This window comes from Eurosta solidaginis, chromosome 2 (assembly GCF_040869045.1).
Source record: "Eurosta solidaginis isolate ZX-2024a chromosome 2, ASM4086904v1, whole genome shotgun sequence".
Lineage (NCBI taxonomy): Eukaryota > Metazoa > Arthropoda > Insecta > Diptera > Tephritidae > Eurosta > Eurosta solidaginis.
Window position 1 is genome coordinate 278,889,726 of NC_090320.1, and position 24,122 is coordinate 278,913,847.

General features: G+C 37.7%; 1 protein-coding gene across 7 annotated transcripts in view; it reads right to left on the reverse strand.

The window, feature by feature from the left end:
• Pgant5 (polypeptide N-acetylgalactosaminyltransferase 5) overlaps positions 1-22,875 on the reverse strand; it is a 158,232-nt gene extending 135,357 nt beyond the window's left edge. For 3 of the 7 annotated variants that reach the window (XM_067768152.1, XM_067768151.1, XM_067768150.1), the window contains exon 1: positions 21,875-22,875. The gene's annotated coding sequence lies outside the window, so the exon portion shown is untranslated. The remainder of the gene's footprint in view (positions 1-21,874) is intronic. The other 4 variants (XM_067768156.1, XM_067768155.1, XM_067768154.1 and 1 more) reach the window with 3 other exon arrangements.
• Positions 22,876-24,122: the final 1,247 nt, after the last annotated feature.

Here is a 24,122-nt window from a genome sequence, read left to right on the forward strand (position 1 = left end):
AAAATCGATCGCAAGATTCCCCTCGTTTTTCAAGGATTTGAAGTTATCTCACTTAGCGCGCCACCTAGCGGAATTTTGTTTTCTGTAAATTGTATTGTCACCGGGAAGTTAGTTAAAAATGGATGGAAAGATTCCCAAATAAATTTTTTTGTTTTTGATAAAATATTGCATTGTCACCGGGATCTGACTTGCGGCTCAAGTTTCATATCTCCAACTCACCGGGAAGTTACTCAAAAATCGAGGATTTTCGTTTATCTCGATTCGTTTGCCACCTGGCGGCATTTTGTTTTCCACGAATTGTAGTGCCATCGACTCGCAAACTATGTGCTAAGTTTCAAGTCTCTGGATCACCGACAAGTTAGTTAAAAGTCGATCGCAGAATTTCCATTTTAAAATTAATTTTCTGTATATCTCGATCTGTGCGCCACCTAGCGGATTTTTTTTCACTTGCATTGTATGTCTCCCAGATCTGAACTATGTTCTAAGTATCAAGTGTCTAGCTCAACGGGAAATTACCGAAAAAGACAAATGAGGGGACAAACATGAAAGGGACTTAATATAAAGGTAATAAAAATAATCAAAAAACTATAAAACTGTAGTTTAATAAACAAAAAAAAAAGAAAATGTAATGCTCGTTAGATTGTGAATGCGCCATAAAAATACATAGTTCAGCTATTTGTTCTTTTATTCGATTGACTGATAATTTGGTGAGTTGATTGTTTGGTCATTTTCGTTTTGGTGAGCATGTGTCAGACAGAATCATTCGAAAATCGTCAATAATTTTCATGCTTGAGATGTGGTGCTTGGTAAATGTAAGCGTTGCAGCAGATAAAAGTGTGAGTATATGTTTGTAAGTGGAAAGCCGGAATAGTGTCAAGTGGAATTGGCGCAAAATGGCAAGAAATGTTGTTCGAATTGTCATATTAACTTAGTAAAAGCTTCAGTGTATTGAAAAAAAAACCGCATTAAGTTATAGCAAAAGCGGTTTAAAGTAGAATGCATTTGCAGAAAGAAAATTATGTGTCAAAGTACTTCTTGAAGTTTAACTTCGTAGGTGATTGAAGTTTAAACCAAGTTGAAAACTTTGTAATAGAGCGTCTTAACGGGCGTATAGTGAAAGAAGTTCAATAAAAAGGAGTGAAAGGGGCAAATCCTCAACTTGGCAGAAGAATGGTACTTATACATAACACGCTATACTACAATCAAAGACTTTTTAGCGAAGCACCTTCGACGGATCAAAAAATCAATAGGTCATCATTTTGCCGCCAATTATGCGCTAATTAGTTGCGAAGATGAAAAATTTGCCACGCGAACTTGGCGAAGCTCACGCGTAAAACCTGACTTACACTTCTCTGATTGAAGTGCGACTTAGCTGCTTTTTTGTTTCGTATTAGCCGCTAACTATTTGCGAAAAGAAAAATGTTATCGCTGTTTTTTAAGTTCTTTTTTTTTGGGTTCTAAGTAGTCGTAAAATTAGCGAAGTACCACCTTAAAAGCTGGCTTACCCTTGACTGACTGAAATGCAACTTAGCTGGTATTTTGTTGCGTATTAGTGGTATACTGTTTCGTGTTAGCCGCTAATTAGTTGGTTTCACTCTTCTTTACGACGACCTAAAAGTCAAATCATGTTTTGTAAAAGAAATTATAATTTTACCTCCGAATTAATTATTTATTTGAAATTATAATTCGGCTGAAAATATATGTAATAAAACATTTACCTAAAAAATATTGACACAATTTCTATTTTCGCAGTAAATTGCAACAAAATAACAGCTGAGTCGCATTTCAATCAGAGAAGTATAAATCAGTTTTTACGAGGATGATTCGCAAACTTCACGTGAACTTTGCGAAACACCAGAAAAAGCATTTAGAAAAGCGCAACAAATGTTTTCTCTTCTCACCTAATTAGCGGATAATTTGCGACAAAATACCCACCTTATAAATTTTGACCCGCCGAAGCGGGTTTCGCTAACTTCATGTTCCTCTAAGCCAGTGGTGCACGAACCCGTCAGAGCTTCAAATACAAACGCAACTTTTTTTGTAGTAACATGTGTTTACATGGAGACCGTTTGAGCGCAGAATATAAGCATGAGATGTTTACTGCTTTGAGTACAAGCTAAAACTGATTGACTCCTTGCTTTACTGAATCTCTGCAGCTGCGCTTACACGACATACGACGCCGAATAGTTTTCCGAAGCTATTGAGTGCATCACTGATCTAAGTGGCTGCCATCTTATTATTTGAAACTTATTAGAAATGGGATACGCCAAAAGGGATTTCAGAAGAAAGGTATTTTAAGTCATTTTCAATGTTCAATAAATATTTTATTGTGCTTATATGTCATTATTGGTATCAAATTGAAAGATCTCATAAAAAATTGGTCAGAATGATTTCGAAACCGATGAATTTGGAGCGTTTTATTTTTGATTGAATTAAGGAGCCTTGTTAGAGTTATATTTTCTGAAACTTAATTGAGTTATTTTTGGCACCAATTCCATCGTTTTTGATCTTATTCCAATCCTTCTCAGAAGCTTTATTGGGCTCCTTTAAATTCAACCTGACTTTTGAAAGATCTTAACTAGAGTTAGGTATTTTTTATTTTTGCACATGGACTTGATTACAAAAAGTTCAAAAAATAAAAAGAGGGCACGATTCATCATATATGCATGCGGCAGATGAGATATTAATCATTTGAGAAAGCTTTTGACCAGGGCTTCCTGATTTTATATGTTAAAAAAATCAGAGCGAGTAGAAAAGTCTGTTAGACAAACCTTAGGTTAGGTTAGGTTAGGTTTAAGTGGCTGCCGTCCGCATCGGAACGGCACACCTAGGCCTTTATAGGCACATTGTGAAACCACGCGGATTTGTTCCTACTCTCCTAACCAAACCACTTCGTTGAGTTTGTGAAGCTAACTCAGCATTGGGTATTGACCGCAGCTATATCAGTCAGATCTACGAGAAACATCTTGCCCATAAAACATTGCCTTCTTCTACCGAGCGCTGGACAGTCGCAGAGTAGATGCTAACAGTTTCAGGCTCTTCTTCGTTGGCGCAGCTTCTACAATAATCATTAAGTGAAGCGCCAATCCTTTCCGCATGCGGTCCAATACAAACGTGACCAGTGAGACGACCTACAACTAAGGAAGGATCCCTCTTATGGAGGGTGAGAAGCTCTCGTGATCTCTTCTCATTCCATTCCGGCCATGTGTGTTTTGCTTCATCTATCATGATTCTTAGAAGGATCAGAAAATCTTCTAATATATCTCTGCTCTACATGGTTAATTTTGTCTCACAAGGTTCCGAAAACCTTCACAAAAAGACACGTTGTTTGTTTTGCAAAGTAGCACTCTAAAACCTTTTGGACATCACTTTTGTATGAGTTCATATCGTAGACTGGATATTTTAATATTGAGCCAGATGGCTTATTACCAATGATATTTAAAAAGCTTTCAAAATCATATTGCTTTTTATGTCTCAGCGCAATTTATTGACTAATAATATCTTCTTTCCTACTAACTTTCCAATCCAAGTAATATGCGCTCCACATTTATATTTTTACTTCTCATAAATATTTTTGCAATTTCTATGTCAAAATTTAAAAATCAAAGTTTAGCAAGAATATGTCTTTATATAAGGACAAATTTTTCGATGATTTTTGTCCATTTATATAAAGGAAGTGCTTAAAATTTTTTTATTTTATTTTTATTTATTTTAGAAAACGCCAATTCCATTTTGTAAAATATCATTTGAAAGGTCAAATTCGAAGGTGTCAAATGACTTTAGAGTTATCAAACTTACTATAGTAAATAATAAATGGTATTTTCAAAAGAATCAGAAGTTCTTCAGAAAGTATCAAATGTATTTTCGATAGTATGGAATGGACTTTAGAACCATATTAATGAACCGGTTTCTTTTTGGGGACCCGTATTGTATTTTTGCAACCGGTTACATTTTTGGGACTGTTTCATTGTTTGGAGGCGGCCACTTTCTTCAACCACTGTCTTTCCTTTTTTGAAATCGGCTACTTTTTTCGAACTTGTTAAGCTTTTGCAAACGGTTCCTTTTTTGGAGTCGGTTGTTTTTTTTTTGGAGCCAGGTACATTTTTGGAACCGGTTAAATTTTGGAATCCATTACTTTTGCAAAAGGGATTATAGTTTTGGAACCGTTTCCGTTTTGGATTCGATAATATTATATAACCGGCTAATTTTTCGGAACCGGTTACTTATTAAAAGTTTTGGAGCCGGTTACATTTTTGGAACGCATGCACGATTCGTCATTAGAATATCAGAGGGACCCTTGGGACCACAAAGGCTTTTACCGGTTACTTTTATAAAAAGGATTTAAGTTTTGGATCCGGTTACATTTGTAGATAAAAGGAGTTCTTGTTTTGGAACCGGTTATATTTTTGGAACCAGTTACTTTTTTAAAACGAATTCTAATTTTGGAACGGATTATATTTTTGGAACCGGCAAATTTTAGGAGCCTGTTACTTTTTTACAAATACATTTTCAAAACCGATGCATTATTTGTTGTGAAAATGTTGAAGATACTACTGGGATCTCAAAGAATTTTACCTAAATTTTTTTACTAAAGCTCTTCTACTCAAAAAAAAAAACTAACTGTTTAAAAATCCCTGGGAAGCAACTGTCGCGAAATTCGGCACTATCACCGACCAACTCTTCGGCGACCTTACGCGACGTGAACGTTGCAACTGGCGAGCACGTACCTTAAGTACAGAGCCGTAACAATATTTTCAAGCCTCACGCTGGCAGCTCTTGGCCAAATGCAAAGAAACGCCCATAGCTACTTTAGAAAGCAATTGGACAGCCCAATAGACATCTGATTGAAAAGGACCCGCTAGCACTAGGAAGAAATCCGGCCAAAAAATAATTTAGCAGTTTGAACGAAAAAAGAAGAAAAAGCCGACAATGCGCGGAATACCCCGTTCTCAATATCAAATACACGAAGCTCGCAGTTGAAAAAAAAAAAACAGTATTCCCATGTACATCCCCAGTATGATAAAACTGCAAGTATCCTTGGGCTTCCGTTAGATGATTATTGATGAAAGTTTATGAGTGAACGCACCTTTTAGATGGAGCAAAGCACTGCTACAACAACAACCAGTTGTGGAATGGAAAAGGAATATTTGGCTGACTAGTTGATTGGGGTTTCATACTGGTTATGAGCAAGTTTACCACTAGTTGCTTTGACTGCAGGCTAACTACGTAAATTATTTCTTTTATTTTCCTTTATAGTTAAATATGTACTTGTCTGCATTTAGTCCGACGCCACTAGCAAGTATTTTGTATTGCCGGTACAAACTAACCTTATAAAGAGCCAGTTCGACAGCATTTTCTAGTTGCAATGGCATTGGATTGTTTATATCAGGCAATGGCCTGCCTGTTTTCTGCAATGTAATGAATTGTTACCATTTGTGGCAACGACAGTCGACAGCAACATGTACATCGCTGGCATCCAAAAGAAAATATACTCACATACATATATTTGTATGTATGTACATTAGACTGGGTTGATTTATTAACCGATATCGCGCCATCGATTTTTCGAAAATGTAAAGCACTTTTTAGATTTGGGAACTCAAGTTAACAATTATTCATATACGGGTGGGTCGATTTGTATGGACGAAAGTTAACCCATATCGCGCCATCGATTTTTCGATAGGATTTGGGCTCAGGAAAAGAAGTTCCACTACGCATACCCAAAAAAATAATTTTCAAGCCTACGAAATTTAATTTTTTTACTTTTTTTCAATTTTGATTTTTAAGGTTTTTTTCATGATCTACTAAAAAAATGTTCATATGTACATCATCTGTACCAAAAATGTCTGCTAAAAACGTTGTCGATAACAGTTTTAGAAAAAAAAAAAAATAAAAACGTTTTTAGCGGACATTTTTGGTACAGATGATGTACATATGAACATTTTTTTAGTAGGTCATGAAAAAAACCTTCAAATCAAAGCCGAAAAAAGTAAAAAAATGAAATTTCGCAGGCTCGAAAATTATTTTTTTGGGTATGCGTAGTGGAACTTTTTTTCCTGAGCCCAAGGCTTATCGAAAAATCGATGGTGCGATTTCGGTTAGCTTTCGTCCATACAAATCAACCCACCCTAATGTACATATATGTCGACCACATGAGGATACCCAATAAATAATATCAAAAAAAGTTCTCAAAGGTTTGAGAAAATATGAATTCCCAAATTGCTTACACGCGCTGTTTGTTTTTTATGACTATACGCTCACTCAAAGTCTTTTCAAATTTAGTACAAATGGGGGAAAACATTTGAGAAAAGCATTTCAATTCCGTTTCGCGCATGTTTCAGATGAATTTAAGAAAATGAAATTATTTAGCTAAAAATTTCATGTCAGAAGTTTACCTTTTAGTTTGAAACTGCTAACAGTGGTTATATGAGATTTTTTTGCGAACTAACGTTTGGAATTTGAGAATATGTTTAGTTTTCAAGTTCATATCAAATTGGTATTGAACAAAAAAGTAAATTAAGAATAGAAAGAACAAGTAAGGAAGGCGAAGTTCGGGTGTAACCGAACATTACAAACTCAGCTGAGATCTTTGGAGACAAAATAAGAAAAAATCACCATGTAGGAAAATGAACCTAGGGTAACCCTGGAATGTGTTTGTATGACATTGGTATCATATGGAAAGTAGTAAAGAGTATTTTAAAAGGGAGTGGACCATAGTGCTACAGGTGGACGCCTTTTCGAGGTATCGCCATAAAGGTGGACCAGGGGTGACTATAATGTGTCTGTACGATATGGGTATCAAATTAAAGGTATTAATGAGGGTTTTAAAAGGGAGTGAACCTTAGCTGTATATGTGAAGGCGTTTTCGAGATATCGGACCAGGGTGACCCAGAACATCATCTTTCGGGTACCGCTAATTTATTTATATATGTAATACCACGAACAGTATTCCTTCCAAGATTCCAAGGGCTTTGGATTTCGCCCTAAAGGACTTTTTTATTTTCTTCTACTTAATAGATATGGTAGATGTCACACCCATTTTACAAAGTTTTTTCTAAAGTTATATTTTGCGTCAAAAAAAAAAAACAATCCAATCACCTTTTTTCATCACTTTTTTCGTATTTGGTATGTAATTATGGCATTTTTTTCATTTTTCGAAATTTTCGATATCGAAAAAGTCGGATTTCGCCCATTTTTAATACCAAGATAAAGTGAGTTCAGATAAGTACGTGAACTAAGTTTAGTAAAGATATATCGATGTTTGATCAAGTTATCGTGTTAACGGCCGAGCGGAAGAACAGACGGTCGACTGTGTATAAAAACTGGGCGTGGCTTCAACCGATTTCGCCCATTTTCACAGAAAACAGTTACCGTCAAAGAAGCTATGCCCACACCAAACTTCACAAGGATTGGTAAATTTTTGTTCGACTTATGGCATTAAAAATATTCTAGACAAATTAAATGAAAAAGGGCAGAGACACGCCCATTTTGAAATTTTCTTTTATTTTTGTGTTTTGTTGCACCATATCATTACTGGAGTTGAATGTTAACCTAATTTACTTATATACTGTAAAGATATTCAATTTTTTGTTAAAATTTTACTTTTAAAATAATTTTTTTTTAAGTGGGCGTGTTCGTTAACCGATTTTACTAATTTGTATTTAGCACACATATAGTAATAGGAGTAACGTTCCTGCCAAATTTCAAGGTGATATCTGCAACGACTGCCAATTACAGCTTGCAAAACTTTTAAATTACCTTCTTTTAAAAGTGGGCGGTGCCACGCCCATTGTCCAAGATTTTACTACTTTCTATTCTGCGTCATAAAGTCAACTTACCTACTAAGTTTCATCGCTTTATCCGTCCTTGGTAATGAATTATCGCAGTTTTTCGGTTTTTCGAAATTTTCGATATCGAAAAAGTGGGCGTGGTTATATATAGTCCGATTTCGTTCATAAAGTCAACCCACCTACCAAGTTTCATTGCTTTATCCGTGCTTGGTAATGAATTATCGCAGTTTTTCGGTTTTTCGAAATTTTCTATATCGAAAAAGTAGGGTGTGGTTATAGTCCGATTTCGTTCATTTTAAATAGCGATCTGAGATGAGTGCCCAGGAACGTTCATACCAAATTTCTTCAACATACCTCAAAATTGACTCAAGTTATCGTGTTTACGGACGGACGGACGGACTGACATGGCTAAATGAATTTCTTTTTTCACCCAGATCATTTTGATATATAGAAGTCTATATCTACCTCGATTAGGTTATGCCGTTACAGGGTACAGTTATGCAAACAAAATTAATATACTCTGTGAGCTCTGCTCAGCTGAGTATAAAAATTCTGAAATGGTTTGATAAAATGCTAGTCCCCAATTTAATATGTTTTTTATTACAAACATTCTCAAACTCTTCTCAAACGTTTATTTTTAGGTCGAATGTAAGTAAGAAAATATTTGAGAGTCTCACTTCGATTCATTCCTTTCCGGTAATGTAGAAATGCTATAACAAAAATTTTCAATGGCTGGAGAAGAGATTAAAAAATAGATAATTTATTTTGGATTGCACTGCGACCATTGGTCTATTGCACCGTCATCTTCTTTACAGCACCTCATCCAAGCCGATATTCTTGGTGAACCTTAGCAATTTCCTGGCTTAAGGGATGAAATGTGGGAATACTCTGGTCATGGTTAGCCCAAAACCCCAGCCCTACGTCTTAATATTGCGTCGTATTCCGCCGTGTTTTTTTTTTTATCAGAGGTTATTTACGCTGTTTTTGAAAACTAACGCTTACAATTCTAGAATGAGTTAAGTCTTAAATGCATCACAATATGTGATTGAACAATGAAAATGTTTATTGGGTTTTAACTTACATTGGATAAAACTTGCTGTTGCTGCTGATTGTGTACGTATCCACTTTTTAAGGAAATGTAAGAATTACGATATTACTATTTACGAATATTTAATAGGTATTTACAACTAGCAGGTAGTTGCCAAGAAAGGTGATTAAGACAAGAAGTCACCCTTGGCGACTTTTTGGAGCATGTCGCCAATTCAAGTTTCAATGTGAGGAATTGATAGTGAGGTTACAATTTATCACTGAAGATACACATTTAACCGGCATGCGATCTCGTGACATTGCTCTAATAACTTGTTGAAATGGCGCTCCTCCAGCGGCAAGAGCTTAGAGCTAGTGTTTGTAAAACCAACGGGTTAGGGAGTTTGGAATATTCCCGACAACCTCCAAACAACTCATGATTTGTCTTAATTACTTGACATATATGTTTAGGATAATTAGATTTTTCTGCCAATGTTAACACTTGGTATCTTGGCAAATTTAAAACTTGTATCGCCGAACACCCTTAACTTTTTCAATAGCGTTCTGTGACGCCAAAATATACTTGGATTCAAAATGAGTAAACATTTTTTTCTCCGGTGGCAAGGTAACAGGTTTGCAATAATAGCCGTTTGCAAAAAAAGTAGGGGACTGCTAATAAGAAACCGGTTTCAGAAAAATAGCAGGTTTCCAAAAAGTACCCGGTTCTTCATAAGTTATCGGTTCCAAAAAAATAACAGATTCCGAAAAGTTAGCCGGTACGGAAACATTAACCGGTTCTAAAAAAGTAACTACAGCTGTTCTAATTTATTTATTTATTTATTTATTAGTCTACAAATTTAACAATTAATAAGACTAAATATAGTTACGGATTACAGATTAATTACAGAAGCATACAAATTGAACAAAATTATTTTATAAAATATGTAGATACATTATTAAATCAGTTGTCGGGATGGACTGTGATGCCAAGCAACGGGAATTGATTATTAGTGCTGTCGGAATGGACGTGATTTCGAGCAGCTGATGTATATTTGACACACAAAAAGTAGGCTGCGATGAGTGGGAGGTTGGAAAGTACGTGATTCCAAACCACCCGCCCAAAGTTACTGGAGCTGGTGATAAGAGTGGGAGGTTGGAAAGGACGTGATTCCAAGCCATCCACCCAAATCATTGCGTATTTAAGGTAGTCAGCAGATATTTTTTTATTACGTGGAGTGAGTCACACGTATCAATGTTTTTGCAGTGCTTATTGAAGTCAGTACACAGACAACGAAGAGGTTCGTGTATTTCAAAATTCGATCTGCATGTGCTTATATGAAGCGGTTGAAAATGTCTAGATGGTCTAAAGGGAACATTAAATAAAATTTCAACAAGCAGAAAACGGATATTTACCATCCCTCTAACAAGTTTTACTACAAATAACACACCTGCCATCTCCCTACGACTCCGTAACCTAGGGAGCTGAATAAGTTTTAAATGGCAGGAAGAAGCCTTGAGAGGCCCCAAGGTAAGTCCCTTAGCGCAAAAATCAGGAATTGCTTTTGAACCGACTCCAATTTGTCGCAGTGCGTCTGGTAACGAGGGTTCCAGATTATCCAAGCGTATTCTAATATTGACCGCAACAAAGATATAAAGAGAGTTGTAGTAATATATGGATCATCGAATTCTTTAGACCATCGTTTGACGAACGCCAAAGTCCATTTGGCTCTGTTCACGCAACCTTCTTTGTGCAATTTAAATTCAAGTTTAGGGTCCATCGTAACGCCAAGGTCTACAAAACGAATGACTTGGTTAATTGTGTAATCATCAATCATGAGTGGAAACACCTGACTTGAGCCCTTTTACGAACTGATGCAAAGTTACGTCCATTAAAGGAGAATAGGAATAGAACAAATTTGAGATAAAAGGCCTAAGTATTATCAGCCTCTTTTTTTTCTCCTTCTTTTAGCTATAAGAGACTCGTCGAATGTTTTTGAAGTATTATCGATGTTGATAGTACGTACATATATTCGGTACGTTCCAAAAAATGGAGCCAATAAGTTATTCGCCCAACCACCCTATCGGGAACGATTTAATATAACCACTTTGAATATTCTAGGTCATCCAACCCCGTGCTTTTCTGAGGAGCTTGGCGTCGCCAAAACCTCGCCTGCTAAATAAATAGTATTCACCACAAGAAGTTGAGGTTAACAAGTGGTTTGGAGAATATATGAATTGCGCATGAAACCCCGTGAAAATATTGCGCTACACAACCCCTTTCCTTCCCATTCCTTCTCTTTTTCTTTTTCTTCTCAACTTATCCTTCTAAATTCCTTTGTTTCTACTTTTCCTTCTGATAAATAAGTAAGTAATTATAATTTTGCGTTCAAATTCGTTTTATGTACACTTGCTAATTCTTTCTCTCCTTGTCTTACAAGTTACACGGCGAGTTCGATACTACAGTAAAAAAAAAAAAAAAAGATTTACACATAAAGCAACTCAGTGGTCAGATATTATGCATATCGCACACCTAGATTTTAATGGAGATGGGCTCACAGAGTATATTAATTTTGTTCGCATAACGGTACCCTGGAATAAACTAATCGAGATAGATATGGACTACTATATGTATATCAAAATGATCTGGGTGAAAAAAGAAATTCATTTAGCCATGTCCGTCCGTCCGTCTGTAAACACGATAACTTGAGTAAATTTTGAGGTATCTTGATGAATTTTGGTATGTAGGTTCCTGGGCACTCATCTCAGAGCGCTATTTAAAATGAACGAATTCGTACTATAACCACGCCCACTTTTTCGATATCGAAAATTCCGAAAAACCGAAAAAGTGCGATAATTCATTACCAAAGAGGGACAAAGCCGTGTAACTTGGTAGGTAGGTTGACCTTATGACGAAGATTAGAAAATTTGCAAAATTGTGGACAACGGGCGTGGCAACGCCCACTTTTAAAAGATGGTAATTTAAAAGGTTTGCAAGCTTTAATTTGGCAGTCGTTGAAGATATCATAATGAAATTTGGCAGGAATGTTACTCCTATTACTATATATGTTCAAGATAGGAATTAGCAAAATCGGATGACGAACACGCCCACTCTTTAAAAAAAATTGTATAGTCAAATTTTAACAAAAATTTAATATTTTTACAGTATATAAGTAAATTATGTCAACATTCAACGCCAGTAATGATATGGTGCAACAAAATACAAAAATAAAAGAAAATTTCAAAATGGGCGTGGCTCCGCCCTTTTTCATTTAATTTGTCTAAAATACTTTTAATGCAATAAGTCGAACAAAACTTTACCAAACCTTGTGAAATTTGGTAAGGCCATAGCTTCTATGACGATAACTGTTTTCTGTGAAAATGGGCGAAATCGGTTGAAGCCACGCCCAGTTTTTATACACAGTCGACCGTCTGTACTTCCGCTCGGCCGTTAACACGATAACTTGAGCAAAAATTTATATATCTTTCCTAAACTTAGTTCACGTACTTACCTGAACTCACTTTATCTTGGTATAAAAAATGGGCGAAATCCGACTATGACCAAGCCCACTTTTTCGATATCGAAAAATTAAAAAAATTCCATAATTATATACCAAATATGAAAAAAGGGATGAAACATGGGGACTGGATTTGTTTTTTGATGCAAAATATAACTTTAGTAAAAAATTTGTAAAATGGGTGTGACACCTACCATATTAAGTAGAAGAAAATGAAAAAGTTCTGCAGGGCGAAATCAAAAGCCCTTGGAATCTTGGCAGGAACACTGTTTGTAAATAAATTAGCGGTACCCGACAGACGATATTCTGGGTCACCCTGGTCCACATTTTGGTCGATATCTCGAAAACGCCTTCACATATACAACTAAGGGCCAGTCACTTTTAAAGCCTTCATTAATACCTTTCATTTTTTTTCTTTATTGACAACAAAGGTTAAATTATTACCAGGTTTCTCAAAAAAAAGCGTACAAACGCATTATAGAGTCACCCCCGGTCCACCTTTATGGCGATATCTCGAAAAGGCGTCCACCTATAGAACTATGGTCCACTCCCTTTTAAAATACTCTTTAATACCTTCCATTTGATACACATGTCAGGGTTACCCTAGGTTCATTTTCCTAAATGATGATTTTCTTTGATTTTGTCTCCAAAGCTCTCTGCTGAGTATGTAATGTTCGGTTATACCCTAACTTAGCCTTACTCGCTTTTTTTTCATTTCAGAATTGGGTTTTTTGTGGCTGTTTTGTCAAAATTTCGCAAACATTGAAGTTCTCTGAAAATCAATAAAAACCAAGCCACCATGGAAAGCATTTGACCATGAAAGATTTGGCTAATTTAACATCAGGCATTCTCGATAATAATATAAAGCGTGGCCCAAAGTCACAACAAGATGCGAATACGCAATTACGAAGTTTTTAATATAGGTATCAACATGAATATGTATGCATGACTAGATGTGATTGTAGCTTTTAGCCCTAAAATAAGGGCATCATAAAGTCAATACGTACAATTGAATTTCCATCAAGCGAGAGCTTTAACAAAAACGACATCGAACAATGCAACAACAATAACAAAAGGCCATTAAACGATCAAGCGGTTTTATTATTTATATGGGCGAATGCGGCTTAACCGGTTTAATTTTTTTGTATTTTACTTTTTATATAATTTTGTGTTGGGTGCAGCGCACACGACAGCGCATGATGATGCCACAACGCACACTTCAACCTGATCTCACTTGTATACAGAAATAATTTTATTTAAAAAAAAGTAAGGAAGACTAAGTTCGGGTGTAGCCGAACATTACATACTCAGCTGAGAGCTTTGGAAACAAAATAAGGGAAAACCACCATTTGAACCTAGGGTAACCCTGTAATGTGTTTGTGTGATGTGAAAGTGGACCAAGGGTGACTCTACAGTGTTTGTACGATATGGGTATCAAATGAAAGGTGTTAATGAGTATTTTAAAAGGGAGTGTGCCTTAGTTCTATAGGTGGACGCCTTTCGAGATATCAACCAAAATGCGGACCAGGGTGACCCAGAACATCGTCTGTCGGGTACCGCTAATTTATTTACGAACAGTGTTCCTGCCAAGATTCCAAGGGCTTTTGATTTCGCTCTGCAGAGCTTTTTCATTTTCTTCTACTTAATATGGTAGGTGTCACACCCATTTTACAAAGTTTTTTCTTAAGTTATATTTTGCGTCAATAAACCAATCCAATTACCATGTTTCATCTCTTTTTTCGTATTTGGTATAGAATTATGGCATTTTTTCATTTTTCGTAATTTTCAATATCGAAAAATTGGGCGTGGTCATAGTCGGATTTCGGCCAAGATAAAGTGAGTTCAGATAAGTACGTGAACTAAGTTTAGTAAAGATATATCGATTTTTGCTCAAGTAATCGTGTTAACGGCCGAGCGGAAGGACAAACGGTCGACTGTAAAAAAAATTTTTTTTTAAGTGGGCGTGTTCGTCAATCGATTTTGCTAATTCTTATTTAGCACACATATAGTAATAGGAGTAACGTTCCTGCCAAATTTCATCACGATATCTTCAACGACTGCCAAATTACAGCTTGCAAAACTTTTAATTACCTTCGTTTAAAAGTGGGCGGTGCCACGCTCATTCTCCAAAATTTTACTAATTTTCTATTTTGCGTCATAAGGTCAACGCACCTACTAAGTTTCGTCGCTTTATCCGTCTTTGATAGTGAATTATCGCACTTTTTCGGTTTTTCGAAATTTTCGATATCGAAAAAGTGGGCGTGGTTGTAGTCCGATTTCGTTCATTTTAAATAGCAATCTGAGACGAGCGCCCAGGAACCTACATACCAAATTTCATCAAGATACCTCAAAATTTACTCAAGTTATCGTGTTTACGGACGGACGGACGGACATGGCTAAATAAATTTCTTTTTTCGCCCAGATCATTTTGATATATATGTATATCTATCTCGATTAGTTTACGCCGTTACGGATTACCGTTATGCGAACAAAGTTAATATACTCTGTGAGCTCTGCTCAGCTGAGTATAAAAATAAAAAAAAATATTAAGTATATAAGTACTCAACATGGACCTACAATTCGACATACAAACGAACTAAATTTGTCAGGGTTAACAGTGTGTGCAGAGGATACGCAGTTTTATAATACTACAAAATTTCTCTATATAATTTAGTATAATGGAAGGTTATAATAACGACATCATTGATAAAGACCGTGAAAATCCGCTTCCCAAGGCCGTCGGTTCTATGTACCGGAGCGACTCGGGATTTTTCCCGACCAAGGACTGCCATTTCAGTGTAACCCCATTTAATTTGTTGCGTCCCTCCTACAAATTGTCATCCTCCCAGCAACTCCTTGCAGCGGGACTGCTCCATATTCTCTTGCTCCGGGAAGGTATCGAACCCAATCCGGGTCCGTCTCCTGACCCCGGTCCTGAGAAATGGTTTTGCTGCATCTGCCGGAAAAGAATCTTTTTAGGACGGTCATACTCTTGTCAGTGTGTCTCGTGTAAGGGATGGTTGCATCGGACAGGATGTTCTGGGCTAGACCCCAAAACCGGACGTCCACGTAACTTCTATAAATCTTTTGTGGCTCCTTGCTGTTCACGTCCTAGGACGTCCCGTAGTCTGCGCCTTAACGCCCCCCCCCCCCCCCCGCTACCTTCCAGCAGTCCCGCTGCTCAGCAACTCAAAACAAGTACCCGCTGTTGTTTGCGCCCCAAGGCGCCACCAACTCACACGGCTGCTCCCACTCATACCTACAAACTCCGTAGTAGAGTCGGGAGCAATGCCGAACATCATCCCCTGCCCCCGTCTTCTTCCCCCTTTCCGGCAGCAATTGTGTAGGTCAGGGAAACAGACTCTTAGTTCCTACCTCGGTTTGCACCGTTTGCCAGCACAGAATATATATGTTTGTTACATCCGCCCAATGCAGCTCCTGCCTTGGGTGGTGCCACTTTCCTAGATGTTCTGGTCTCCGCGACGGCAAACCCCCGACGGGTTTCATTGCGCCATGTTGCCAGGCCGCATACCCAAATACACCGGGTATCCCATTGCCTACCCAAGGACGTCTAGTCCCAGGGCCACAACAGCAAACGTGGTCTGGCCTTCCACAACCCAGGCGTAGTCACCCGTCACTTACTGCCAGAGTGACGACGTCTCCCCCTATGAACTTCAGAATTCTGCAGTTAAACTGTAATGGATTAACTGGGAAGATCACGGAGGTAGTCGGCTTCATGAAGCGACACAACATCCGCATTGCTGCGAATCAAGAGACTAAACTCACAGCAAGATCTGCCTTGCAGACCTGTTCTGGGTATAATGTCCACAGAAAAGATCGCGAGCGCGGAAATGGAGGCGGCCTCGCGTTTATCATACACCACACTGTGCAATATCATATATTTGATCCCGACATCGACCGCAGGGTCTGTGTCTTAGAACGTGAAGGATTATCTGTCCGGTCGGGCGACGCAAATCTAGAAATCATCAACATCTACATCCCTCCTGTCACCTGTTGCCCCAGTGGATACCGCCCTGATATCAGCGGCGTACTCACTGGAAACAATCGCATTATCTTAGGCGATTTCAATGCCCATTACGATCTATGGCATTCAAACTTGCGGGTGGACAGTAGGGGTGAGATTTTAGCGGATCAAATAGAAGAAACGACGTTCTGCACAATAAACGGAGACACACGTATGGTAGGAAGCTGTCACAGTTCGCCACACAGTTTCAATCGTGAGCACAGAACTTGTAAACTGCGTCAACTGGCAGTCGATGGTAACATTGGCATCCGACCACCTGCCTATACTTATTTCGCTCGTGCGTTCCGGCGACTTCATCGTCGCAGAAAAACGCACTTTCATTAACTTTAAAAAAGGAAAGTGGGACGAATGCGCTTTGCTGCCCTCCCTATCCCACCTGATGCCTTTGGCGACAAAGTGCCGTCGGATGCCAAAAAATGCGCGAGCGCTTTCTGCCGACAATACATAATGCGTTCTACGGGTGACAAAATTAAAAGGAGGGCCAACAGACACGCACGTAAACATAAGTTCAGCGCGTCACCAATTACCATCACCGCCAAAGAGGGTGAGGATGCCATCGGTCATGCTAAACCATCCAAAGCAGTGGGCCCAGACGGCATAGCCATGCCGATGCTTAAAAGCCTAGGGAAAGAGGGTTTCAAATATTTAGCACATGTCTTCAACCCGTCTCTTTCCACCTTTGTCATACCCGAAAAATGGAAAATGGCCAAGGTGGTCCCACTACTAAAGCATGGGAAACCAGCTAACATAGGAGTCATATCGCCCGCTATCTCTCCTATCGCCAGTAGCCAAGACGCTTGAAGCCATTTTGCTCCCTTACTTCAAAGCAGCTAGCCTGTCATCAGCATGGCTTTAGAAAACTCCATAGCACCACCACCGCGCTAAATGCCATTAGCACCCAGATAAATTGTGGTTTAAATCAGAAGCCCCACCATAGAACAGTACTCGTAGCGCTAGACCTATCAAAAGCTTTTGATACGGTCAACCATGGCACGTTACTGCAAGACTTGGAAGGGTCTACCCTTCCCCCATGTCATAAAAAGTGGACCGCAACTTATCTGGGTGGTCGGCAGGCATCAGTGCAATTCAGAAACGAAACATCAAAGCCAAGAAGAATTAAACAAGGGGTGCCACAGGGTGGTATCCTATCCCCACTTTTGTTTAATTTTTACATATCAAAACTACCTTCGCCACCGGAAGGAGGTAATATCGTTTTTTACGCCGATGACTGCACAATAATGGCCACAGGCCCGGGCCCAAAGATCGATCAGCTTTGCAACAGAATAAACGGCTACCTCCCTGATCTCTCCTACTAAATCATCCGCGACCTTATTTACAACTTGGACGTCCCAGATGTCGACCATTTTGAATATCCTACCGACATAAAAAGACCGACACATAAAGACATAGAGCTTGCTTGATTTCGCAGTTATCTAAAACATAGGAAACAGCGAACAGTTATAAAAACGGCGATATATGATGTATTGGAAGTGCCCATAGGCTTACCGCAAGGCTCGGTCCTGGGACCAATATTGTTCCTAATATATATAAATGATATAGTTAATGCGATACAAGACTGTGATATCAAACTATTTGCGGATGATGCATTACTTATGATCAGTGACAATAATATTACTACTGCGGTATTAAAAATGCAAAATGATCTCAACAATTTATACACATGGCTATGTGCGAATAGGCTAAAGCTTAATATAAACAAAACCAAATATATGGTCATAACAAGAAAAAATATTAATGATGAGGACTTAAGTGGGCTGAAAATAAATAATGAAACCATACAAAAAGTTAATAGCATAAAATATTTAGGGATTATAATTGATAACAAACTTAAATTTGAAGAACATATAAACTACACAGTTGAGAAAGTCGCGAAAAAGATTGGTGTTGTGCAGAGATCTACCAAGTATATACAAGAAAAATATAAAATAATTATTTATAAATCTATTATTGAACCACATTTTGTGTATTGTCCATCGATATTATTCATAATAGCGGACAAAGAAATTGATAAGCTACAAAAGCTTCAAAATAGATGTATGAGGTTTATTCTTAAAAAACGTAGAGATGCTAGAACGGCTGATATGTTAAGAAAGTTGAACTGGTTGAGTGTGCTGGACACTTATTTATTTTCATACCATGAAATTGATATTTAATATAAAACATAGAAATGTACCTGAATATTTAAGTAGTAACGTAGTTCTAGTGGAGCAAACACACAATTTAAATACTAGAAATAGACATAATTTTAAATTGCCATTTTTTCGAACAGAAATAGATAAGCAAAACATTTTTTACAAAGGCCTAAAGGGTCACAACGAGCTCCCATTGGAAATAAAAACTGCAATGAAATCTTAGTTTTTAAGGCAAAATTATATGAATTTTGTAAAACTCTACCTATAAGATAGAATAGTACTATTTGTATCTTGAATTAGGCTTTAAGCCGTAATAAATAAATAACTAACTAACTAACTGACTGTCCTACACCCCAAAATCTTGGGTGTAAGGTTTGATCAGGATCTACATTTTGGTGAGCACGCAGCTGCAATTGTTCCGAAAATCCAGAGCCGTAATTAAATCCTCAAATCCCTTGCTGGCAGTACTTGGGGAAAAGAGAAAGAAACGCTCATTACCACATACAAAGAAATTGGTCAGCCGCTTGCGTGCTACGCGTCCCTTATATGGTCGCCAAGCCTAAAAACTACCCACTGGAAGAAGCTACAGGCCTGCCAAAATACTGCGCTCAGAACCGCCACGGGCTGTCTTTTTATGTCCCCAGAACACCATCTACATAATGAGGCGAGAATACTCCCCATCAGGGAGAGAAATGAGATGCTAACCAAACAGTTCCTGTTGAATACCCAGAAACTTGGGCATCCCAACTGGCATCTGATTGATGAGCCAACACCGCCTATGGACTTAAGGAGTCATCTCCGTAAGCATTTTGAGGAAATACGGCACCTGAGAACTCAGGCGGATGAAGCAAACAAACACAAGCAGATCCTTGGTGAACTCCATAAACAAGCGGCGGACCTTTATGCCGGGATTTGCTCGGTGAATCCAGTGCTCAGGGAACAGTACCCAAAACTTGCGGAAGAGAAACGCATACTCCCCAGGGAAATGCGAGTCACTCTGGTTCAACTTCGTTCTGCATACTGTAACAGGTTAAACTCTTACATATCCAGAATCAACCCCGATATACAAAATGTATGCCCCGCTTGCAAGGTGTCCCCCCATGACACCAGCCATCTCTTTAATTGTAATGTGGAACCAACGCCTCTCTAACACCCCTTTCATTATGGTCCACCCCTGTCGAAACAGCAAGTTTCCTTGGACTCCAGTTAGAGGATATTGATGACAATTTGTGATCGGTCGCAGCTATTAGGTGGGGTGGCCCTTTCCATTTTGACGAATCGTTTTCATTCGTTTATGGACTCGAAACAAACCGTCCGCAATGCATTTGTAAAGTCAGGGATAAATCCCATGCTTTTTTTGAGTTTGAAGTTTAATAAAAAAGGCTTTACTCAGTTTGTCGAAATATTTCGAACGATTTGTCTATAGTTTTCGACTACAATTTAAGCCTGATTTAGAAGCAGTAGTGATGTAAGCAGTCTGCCAGAAAACACGACCACACAGGCTTATGCGAAGAGGTGGCATTAGAATCCTAGTGTATGAATACTGTTAGCCTTGAGTTTGTACGATTGTTTGAATACGATTGTATTCCCAGGATTGGACTTGCATGTATATAGATACATGCAGGGTTTATTTTTGTTCTAAGCTACCACAATGGCTTTGGTTTAACGCTAGGTCGTATTTTAGATCGAACTAAACCATTATTCATCAAAACTGTATTTTTAGATACTAACTAAACTGTTACCTTAAAATTTACAGTAGTTTAGAAACTAGTACCTAAAAAGCCCTTTCGGACGTTTGAAAATTCGATTTCATAGTGGAAGAGACCAAGGGTTTTCACCCCAGCGGTTTAGGGGCCTAGAATGTTTCCGTGGAAGACTAGCCTGTAGGAAAGGACGACTAAAATCCCCAAACCCGAATGTTCAAGGGCTGGTGCCAAAAAGTGCTAGTACCGGAGCGTATTGGATTCTTTTCCAGCAAATGATCGCCCACAGCCGCAACAACTCTTCACCTTCGGCAAGTGTGTTTGCAGCCCTTCCAGGTTGCCAGCGCGATATATATAGCTTCTCCAAATCAAATTGTCAACCTCACCTATCCGTGGCGAATCCTGTTTCACTAGCTAACAGACGAGGCTCTGGCGACCACAAGCTCCTCATGGAACTTGGGGTGGGGAGGGAGGAATGGCTTGAAGGTTAATGTGGCCATATATGTATATATATATATATATATATATATATCGTTCCCGATATGGTCGGGCTAGCACCTTAATGGTGCTGTGTTACCGGAGCGTACCGAATCTGTATCCGGCAAAGGACCATCACATCGATAACACTCCTCAAAGCCTTCGGGGAGTAACCTTATCGCTACAACAACAATAACAACAACAACCAGCATCCAAAACAATGACATTCTTCGCAGAAGATCTTCGTTGAACGCCGGACTGGCTTCAAGAAATTTTAATAAAAAGAAATTAAGTGTAAGGAAAATATTTTATGATCAATTTGGTTCACTTCAAAGAACGGGCAGTCCATGGACGAGTATGAACTATGGGGTTGGTGTATTTTAGTGGTTCTTGCATCGTTCGTATTCTAAGCCCTTTACGGCTGGCGATAGCACTTAAATATGTGATGGCTGTGGAAATTCTCGTATAGATAAATGAAGACTATACATTGATGATCGCCTTTAATCTTTTCCCAGCGGAAAATTTGTAAAGTAAATTATTCGAGCTATGCATCTGCCATAAACCCACTAAAACGATTGAAACATTTCAAGTTTCTTGGGGCGCAGCCTAACAGTTTCTTCTCAGTTACAAGAAAATATGTATACGGATGGTGTGATAGTTCCGATGGCCTTTGTAGACGTGGCTTAAGCCGAAAGGTTCGTAGATCACTAATTTGTGTGATGTAGAAGTATTTCGCTTAATAAGTAATAAATAAGTCCGGGAATCATACATTCGATGTCTTGCTTTTTTTCGCTTGTTTTTTTCCGCTTGTTTTTAAACGGTTTTTATATGCAACAACTGCAATAATGGCACCATCCTTTTTGCATATGTATTCTTGTCTCTGTAAATAAAACTTGTTTCTCTTGCTTACTCTTGAAATGGAGTAAGTGTCATCTTTAAGATAGTTGTGCTTAAAACAAGACTAAGATAGTCATAGATGCGGATACTAAGTAAATACAAGCTTTTTATTTTCCTTTTCTAGTGGATACGTGCTATGTGTTTATGTAGTAACTTGGCCCGAAGATACCTTTTATAACATAAAGTAGGTAATAAAAAAGTAAAATATAAAAAAACCAAAAAAACATTAAATAATGACAATAAGCAAAAAGTAGCAATAGGAGCTTACCTCAATAATTGCATTATTTGCATTTACTTGACGCTTGAAGCAAGTTTTTAAAACGTGGTTAAATTTTGCAATTTCAGGTATGCGACGATCTCGCAATATAGGTACTTTCAAGTAAACGAATATGTAGGTAAGCTTAGGAAAAGCAAATACATTTCGCGTGAACACCTGCATCATCAAAAAAATTCTTTTCTCCAACAAAAAAAAAGTGACAAAAAGAAATGCTAGCGTTGTGCTAAATTCAATCGTCCATGCTGATGCTAGCATTACAATACAAATATCACAACGCCACACAACACTAACAAAAAAAACAAAAACACACACAGGCACAATAGCTTTAAGCAAATAAAGAATTATAACAACAAAACTGCTCACTTTATTTATTTATGCCTTTATTCATTAATTTACTTTACTTGACGTGCCGGAAATTGAGCATAATTTGCAAGATTTATATATTAAATTATCTTTTTCTTTATATATTTATTCGTGTATACGTGAGCAACACACAAAACAAAATTTGCGGCTAGTTTTTAATTTGGCTTATCAATGCATCTGGAATGCCAAGAAGATTTTCGTAAATTCCAATTGGCACGAAATTGTGGTATCTGATTAGCCAAACTGCCAGCAAAACTTGCGCGTTTAAGCGAGAAGCTCACTTGAATTGTACAGCAGAAGTTGCCTGCCCGGTCACCAGTTGTTTCTTTCCTTGGCTTTTTGTTAAAACTCTGCAAAAATTCTTCACAAACACTTCCATATATCCCCAGCTGGCACAACCACTCGATATGAAAATCTTCTTCCCTCCACCCACTTACATTTTAAAAATTTACACCATGCGTACAATATAAATACGTTTTTATCTCTTTTTTTGGCAAATATTTATGTTGTAATGTAATTTGCATATTGCAGTTAGCACATTTAATAAAAATGTATTATATTTTTCCAAAATTTGTAAATTAAAACGAACTTGTTATCCGCTCGTAAAAATTTACAGAATATTTTTCGTTTTCATCTATCGACTGACAGTTGGGAATTGTCAAAAACTTTGCTACTCCAAAATGACATTCAAACAAGTGGAAACAAAACACAAGGTTGCAAATCATGATGAATACAAAATCCACAGGGTGCACCAGTAAATAAAAATATATGAAGGAATTTTACATTACAGCAAGTTACGTTTTGTTGAAAACTTTATGCATTTTCGGCGTCAGCAGTTTTCCGAACTACGAATTCAAAAAATTTTGTGTGCTGGTTCAAAGTCAAAAGGAAGCTCTTGCTATTATGGATCAAAAAAACGCGCTTTTGCAATTTAATGCACATTTTTTTTTGGCCAATGTGTAAAAATTATTGATTTCTCGGATGATAAGTGGGTTTTAGACAAACGCTTTGTTCACATTGGTCGCTCTGCTGCTTTGACAGAACCGTAAGAAAATAATGATACTCATTACCCGCTTACTTCGCCAAAACAAAGAGGATAAATATACAGACCAATTCTAAATATTCTCGCGGAATTTTGTTCTCGCGGATTTTTTTATTCCCGCGGAAAAATTCCTCCAATTCTGTTCTCCTAGGGAGAACAATAATTGGGGAATAGGAGTTTCGAATTTTCGAAGTCAGCTGTTTTGTCAATTGAAATTTCGTTGCACATTTCTTATTTTGTTTAAAAAATTGAAAAGTTTAATTATTGTTGCAAATTTGTTGGAAATTAAGAAATAAAATATAAACATTGCACAGTATTTTTGCATTTCATGTGGTATTCACTGAAATGAGTAATGAATTGGTGCCACAGCAACATCAACAGCGGAACATAAGCAGAAGACGGCCGCATAACACAAATCTGCCGGAGTTGCCTGCTTTCATTCAGCAAAGCAATTTTCTGGCGGCCAAGTTGAGTTGAATTCGTCCTTCATCATATGCCAAAATCTATTTAAGCCTTATTAAAAAATCCTTGCGCAATTTCTGGATGGCTGCATCAAATTTGTATACCAAGAGCTCTACCGTTGCTTATGATATACTTTTCAACTTAAAATAAAGAATATTGTGGTTGCAGTTGTTGTTGTATTAGAAGTGAGAATATTGTGGTAGAATATAAATGCATCTTTTAGCACAAATTTGTACAAATAAGTGTTCTTTCTTAAAATAACCAATTACCTTTAAGTATTTTGATGCATTCCCTTTAATTTAACAAGTGAAAAAACTCCTATGAAATGGCAGAGAAATCTCCCTCTCCCTCACATTCATAATACCTACTTTT